Below are 7,494 nucleotides of genomic sequence, written 5' to 3'. Positions count from 1 at the left end.
CTTTAATCTTTCAGAGAAAAACATGGGTGCGGTTGACATATTAGAATATGTCTGCAAACGTACCACTGATAGCACGTCACAAAATCTTACACTTCAGTGACATTTTAACCAAACCCATGCATCACTGGGTTGTAAAGTGGTAAAGGCATCAGTTAATTATTCAGTAATATTTAATCACGTGTTCATCATTAACTAATAACTCACCTCACTGGCATTATAGCAGTATTTGCTACATTTTCATGCAGACCCCATGCAGGCGTTTTTAGTATTGATCTCTAAAACGTATGAGTGTCACAAAGAAAGTACTGCAACTTTTCACGAGATACAAGACCCCCCCCCCCCCCCCAATTCCATCCCCTCTCTCTCTCTATAATACTCATAATACACACACACACACACACACACACACACACACACACACACACACACACACACACACACACACACACACACAATTCAGCCTTTAGTTACCACACTCAACTCATGAAAAGCCTCTTCATGACTTCAAGTAAAAATTTCATCGACCGTTCCCTTCCATGTTTCCATATTTTTGCGCTGACCTCTAGTGGAGAGTTAAAGGTACTGTAAAGTGATGGACATCAAAAGGATATCTAAAAGTGCTTCCTTTTAAAATACAAACTGTGTAACATTTAATAAGTCTGACGTTTAAGTCACATATTAGAATGCTACACTGATCCCGTCTCATTTCTGCGACTCTAATTATCTTCCACCCACCGGCCCAGTGAGGAAATAAAATCTCATTGGTTGTTTGAAGCATGCCTTCAATCTGAATGCAGCCTTATGCCTCCAGAGGGCGCCAAAGGTTTAAGTTGAGTCTGCTCTGCCACACGTTAGGCCTGAAGGCAATAAAAAAAAGTTCAACAAAAAAGACCTTTGTGATTTATTCAATCCGTTTTGCAGAAGAAGTGGTGTTCTCTGTTTTATTTTTTAACTTCTAGTAATATATATATATATATATATATATATATATATATATATAAATAAATTCTTGACATGGGTCACACCACAACAGCACAAACCACATCCTTTCATGCGGAGCAAAGACTGTCTGCAGAAACTGCTCTCTGATATATATTTTTATTGAGCTTATTTAAATAATGATTCCCTGTTGTAAAAATCGTGCACCTAAAAAGGCTGCAGACTATTACAGTAAGTAATACACACATATATTGGGGCTTTTTTACTTTAAAATAAATGAAGGTGCTGATTGAATGTGCTGAGATAACCATTATACGATATGACCTCATCTAGTCAGTTTCCTCTTCCTTAAACACATACAAGGCTATTCTAAATGTTTCAATGAATAAAGAGAGAGAAAAAAAGAAGAACTATTTGGATTTCCGCAGCTCACAACAAATGCAGCTGCTCGAATCTATAGTTAATGTTAAGAGTGTGAATAAAGACTGACTCGCAGATTAATAAAAACCATCTAAAATGCTGATCTCATTTCTACTGAACCAATCAGGGTCACTGATATTGCTATTCCTCATCATTTCTTCTGTGAATTACTTGCTCTACGCCAAAAAGAAAGACAATGCTAGTGACTAACTTGCCAGCACACAGTGCAGCACTGAGCAGCCAAAGAGACATTTAGCTGACTTTCTGAAGCCCAAACTTTCAGAGGTGTGACTTCCAGGGTTCCTCTCCCTCCCTTTACTGACTTATTACCCTGATAATCCTCTGAGGCCTGCACTAGCACACGCAGTGACTCTTGTTGCATCTGTGTGTACAGTAGGTGTGTGTGCGCCTGCACACACAAAGCATTCCTAATGGAACATCCTCTGAGGAAGCAGTGTGACAATGCAGCTACACAATGTAGTTACAAGTTGAGTACAGGGGCTGTCGAAGGTAACACAGTCTGATGTTCTCTGTGGGGTTTCTGAGAGGCCAAAGAGGAAACGCCTTGAATACAAAGAACCCTGAAAAATAACTTCTTTTTTTTTTTCAAATACAAGGAACAATATGCATGACGTAGTCAGAAAACAGCTTCCCATTCATGTCGGTCCAAATTGAGTAAATGCTGTAAATATCTGGGTGCTGACAGAATAATTTAACACAGAATTGATCTTATTCTAAAGAAACTGTATTTAAATTTTAGTAATCTAAAATGGTTGTATGTTGAGCATTCACAAATATGCTTTGGGGAGAAAGGTGTGCACATACCACCTGGGTCAAAGGTGTAAGATCTGACAGGGCAGCCCAACCCAGGGCCCAGAATAAGTGTAGACGAGTGGCCCCTTCTCTACACTGGATACTCATATTCATTATGTTTCAGTAAAGTAGACACAATATAATAATTTGACTATTTGTTTAAGTCATAATTCTATCTTGCAAACCAAAGCTTTCCTTTTTTTTTTTTCATAAAGTATACATTTTCCTCATGAATTTAATTTTGGCTGCAAATCTTTACTTGGCCATTTTAAACACCACTGATTAAAATGGACGCCTTTTTTCTGAAAAGTTTTGATGATGGAGGGGCATGCTGGGAAATACATTACCTGTACTTCCTGACCTTTTTCTCTGTCATTTGTGCAAAATGTCTGCAAACCTGTTGAAGGCAAATATGCGATATTTTGGTTTTTGGCAAGTGTCTTATAGTGTAATTAGCCAGCACAGGGACATTTTAAGTTCTTTTTAGCAATTCAGTTCAGTTCAATTCAATTCAATTAAGTTTTATTTAAATAGCGCCAATTCACAACCTAAGTTGCCTCAAGGCGCTTCAAAGACCCTACAATATTTAAAAGAAACCAATCATATGACCCCCTATGAGCAGACACATGGCAACAGCGGGAAGGAAGAATTCCCTTTTAACAGCAAGAAACTTCCAGCAGAACCTGCCTCAATGAGGGACAGCCATCCGCCATGACCGGTTGGGGGTGGGGGGAAAGAAAAGAGAGCAGAGAGAGATGGGATAAAAGAGAAACTAGAAGAAGACAGAAGCAAAGCAAAAAGAGTGGCGCTAAAAAGAGGAAGGAGAGAAGAGAGCAGGAGGAGTACACCGCTGGATTTGAGCAGTGTTATCAATGACTTTGCTGAGCACAAGGTCCAAAAGATGAAGTTCTGATGGGTGAGTAGTTTGTGTTTTTATAAAGGCTGAAACATTGTTAGAACAATCTTTCATCGTGCCTGTGCTCAAGGTGTTGCCCTAACACCTCAAACACTTCCTCAAACAAAAAATGATGTCATGATAGCCACAGAAAATGACAGTTGTGACACATTTAAACACCAACTACCATTACTTTTTACATAGGTAACCACATTTCTTGCAGCAAGTAAACACTTTAAAAAACAGATAAAAATCTACAGGACACGTTGACGAAGCTTTACTTATTTACCATCATCTAGCAGATAGTATGTCCATTTTTTTACTATCCTTCAGACGCAGCTTTTGTCATGGTTCCTGTGGTACAATCATCATTCAAACTAGATAAATTTTGTGGCAACTGCTACAGAACAATTAAAAATCTGTCCACACATTATGGCTTAAGTCAGCAATCATCCAAAGAAAAATATATATTTGCTCCATTTTATTTGTTCTGAAATAAGCCCAAGTCTAAGTGATCTAAACTATATTGCCAAAAGCATTCGCTTGTCCCTGCACATGCATCCCATTCTTAATGCATAGGCTTTAATATGATTTCGGCCCACCCTTTCCAGCTATAACATGATCCTCAGGGAAGGTTTTCCACAAGGTTTAGTGTGTTTATGGGTATTTTTGACCATTCTCACAGAAGCACATTTGTGAGATTGGACGCTGATGTTGGATGAGAAGGCCTGGTTTGCAGTCTCCGCTCTAATTCATCCCAAAAGTGTTCTACTTTTACCACTAACAGTTGACTGTGGAATATTTAGTAATGCGGAAATTTCACAACTGGACTTGTTGCACTGGTGGCATCCTATCACGGTACCACGTTGGGATTCACCGAGCTCCTGACAGCGACCCATAAATGTTTGTAGAGGTAGTCTGCAGGTGCTTGGTTTTATACGCCTATGGCCATGGAAGAGATTGAAACACCTGAATTCAGTGATTTGGATGGATGAGTGAACACTTTTGGTAATATAGTGTATACATGTTCAATAATAATAAACAACATAGAGGTACGTTATGATCTTTTCCAGTATTCAAAAGTACTTTGTAAATTAGGTCTGAAGATTCCTTATAATAGATGGCGGGGCAACAGACATCTAAAAAATTAGATCTAAGTATTCCAAACTTCCTCAGATGTTTTAAATATATAATTTTAGTAAAGGTCACCCAATTGTGGCCACCCCCTTATCTTTCCAGTCCTTCCAGTATAAAATGGGGTTTTACCCAAGCTAAGCTGTTTAGTACTGGCAGAGAAGATTTGGCAAGTTTTTCAAGGGTGCAACCCACATACTCAACTCTGCTGCTCAACACACAAATGCATTTACCTTTCAAATGTGGCACTATTTAGTGGGATTAAACAGGCTTTTCAGCGGCATAAGATTTATTGCCAAGAAGCACAGTTACAACAAAGAAGTCATCAACCAAACACAAATTTCCTTACTTTATGTGCCAAGTTTAGTATGTTCATTTTTAGTCTCCTTCAGATGCAGTTTTTCATGGTTTCCATGGTATCCATTAGTTTTTAGTTTCTGTGTTAGTTATTTTATCTGCCTTCACAATCAATCTCCACCAATCAGGCTAAGCTGTCACATGAATGTGGTTATCAAAAAAAATCAATTAGAGTTTATCAATCTAGCTATGACTAAGTTGGCAGTATATGACCAATCAGAAATGTGTACAGGTCTACTGGCAGCAGAGTACTATTAAAAAAAAAATGAAGAAAGCAAGCACATAATACAAGATACAGCTACTCAGTTGCTCAGTGCTATACAGCAAGAAAGTATTAAAAGGCACTATGAATATGTGTTCCCTAAGCACTGCGATCAGTAATAACAGAATAGTGCTGTATTAATGCTGACTCTAAGTTAGCAAAAGGCTTAGGTGCCCTGTTTTATGAGCGTGTCACTATATTAAGGCTCACAGAAAAATGATTTAAACTCGCTTTAAGGAAACATAAAAAAAGAAGGAATAAATTTGCCCCTAAAAATCAATTTCTTGATTGATGCTAATAACAAAAAGACCAACTTCAAACTGCACCTGTACACTAAGGTCCATGGGATTTTGCATGAATGGACATGCAGAGAACCTAGTGATCAGTAGGAGGTGATTTTGTCCGTGATGCTCACTTATCTTGAACATGACGCGCTCCGGCAAAAGATTAGGACTAGGTTACCATGGTAATGTACCCTAGTAAAAGGTGACCCACCTTTGTAGCACTGAAGACCCAGGGTTAACCCTGAGATTACCTCACTAATCCTGCTCTGTAGTACAGGCCTTTGTACTTTCCCTTTGCTTTTATTAGTTGTTTGTTTGTGCTCTGTGTGTTTTCCTACTGTTCTTTGTGTTTTCAGTACTTCTGTTTTTTATACTTTCTTTTTCTTATCTATCTTTGTGTTTCTGTTTTTTTATTTTATTTTTTTTCTGGTCTGCCAGTGAGGCTCATTTTTTGTTTTTAATTTAGCCTGCCTTCAGTGGAGCTCAGCTCAGCCCAGCCCACCATGAGATCTAATCTGCTGTGTCCTGGGTCTGCTCCAAGGTCTCTACCCTGCTGGACATGCTTGAAGCTGAGTATTGTTGCTGACTATGTCCATCCCTTAATTTCTTTAGCATGACAATGAGTTCAGTGTACTCAAATGGCCTCCACAGTCACCAGATCTCAATCCAGTAGGGGACCTTTGGGATGTGGTGGAATGAGAGATTTACTGTATATCATATTCAGCTGACAAATCTGCAGCGACTACAGACGTGGACAAAATTGTTGGTATAAGCTCTTGAGGCAATCACTGCAATCAAGCCATTTCTGTAACTCTCAATGAGACTTCTGCACCTGTCTACAGGTATTTTGGATCACCCCTCATGAGCAAACTGCTTCAGCTGTCTCAGGTTTGAAGGATGCATACTCCAGACTCTACGTTTGAGTTCCTTCTTCCACAGACGTTCAATATGACTTATGACTGGTGTAGCTTGACCTTGGAGTTCACCTCTAATCTCTTTGGACGTTGTTCTGGGTTCTTCAGTTACCAGTCATATTCTCCATCTCTTCAATTTGTCCTGTTTCAGCCACATCCAGGGAGATCCTGTAGACCTTAAACTTCCAAATAAGTCTCTGGAGCTTCAAAAAAGGGTAACTGGACTTCATTTTGTTTCTTGAAGACACTTCACCTCTCATCCAAAAGGCATCTTCAGTTCTCAAACCAAAAGGTGGAAAGACCCAGGTATTTAAATCCCAGTGGGTATAGTCCCCTGGAGGTGGTTGTGACCCACTATTGCTTATGTGCATAATCACATGCACGAAGGTGTGAAATGAGGTGTGAGTCATTACATTCAGACTGCTATGACCTGGATGACTGAGAACCTACACAGACATACTTTCAAATAAGATGTGCAACTGTAGTCACAGGAACATGAAGCTGCTTGGAAATGGTCTTGTAGCCTTTACCTTTAACATGCTTGTCAATAATTGTCTTTCTCACCTCCTGAGACAGCTCTCTCCTGAGCTTTATGTGGTCCATGTTCAGTGTGGACCACTTTTCACCCTTTAAATAGACAGACTGACTGATTAAAAGTTAGAAGGCACCTGTGATGCTAATTACAGGACATGCCTTATTTTCAGTATTTTCTGGAGGTACCATCATGTGTGTGTGTGTGTGTGTGTGTGTGTGTGTGTGTGTGTGTGTGTGTGTGTGTGTGTGTGTGTGTGTGTGTGTGTGTGTGTGTTTTTAAATAATCCTGTTGAATCACTACTCAGTTTTCAGTAAGTGTTTATTTATTATTACTTTTGTCAGTTTCAGGTTATTTCAGTTATCTTTGTGGGGTTTTCTTTCTTTAACAGAGGGGTACCAGCAATTTTGTCCATGTCTGTATGTGATGCTATCATGTCAAAAAGGACCACAGTCTCTGAAGAATGCTTCCGGCATCTTGTTAAATCTCCGCCATGACAAATTAAGGCAACTATGAAGGCAAAACGGGGCCGAGCTTGGCACTAGTAAGGTGTACCTAATAAAGTGCCTGGTGAGTGCAAATTAACATTAGTGATTATGTTGTTGTATGTAGCATAATTAAATTACAGCAAGTGCTGTATCTTTCTAGACTGCATTTTGTCAGCTGCCCTCTCAGACTTGTTTATCAATACTGTGACTCCCAGACCATCCCTCTACAGTCATCAGTGGCAGACTAAACTATCTGTGTGTGTGTGTGTGTGTGTGTGTGTGTGTGTGTGTGTGTGTGTGTGTGTGTGTGTGTGTGTGTGTGTGTGTGTGTGTGTGTGTGTGTGTGTGTGTGGTCTGAGATAGTCAGGGTCAAGAAGGCACCAGTCATATGACTACTAATGAAATATTTATAGGAATACTACACTACAAGGTTTCACTGTGCAGAACAGCATCCCG

This window comes from Archocentrus centrarchus, chromosome 12, assembly GCF_007364275.1.
Source record: "Archocentrus centrarchus isolate MPI-CPG fArcCen1 chromosome 12, fArcCen1, whole genome shotgun sequence".
Lineage (NCBI taxonomy): Eukaryota > Metazoa > Chordata > Actinopteri > Cichliformes > Cichlidae > Archocentrus > Archocentrus centrarchus.
Note: the sequence above shows the minus strand (reverse complement) of the source record.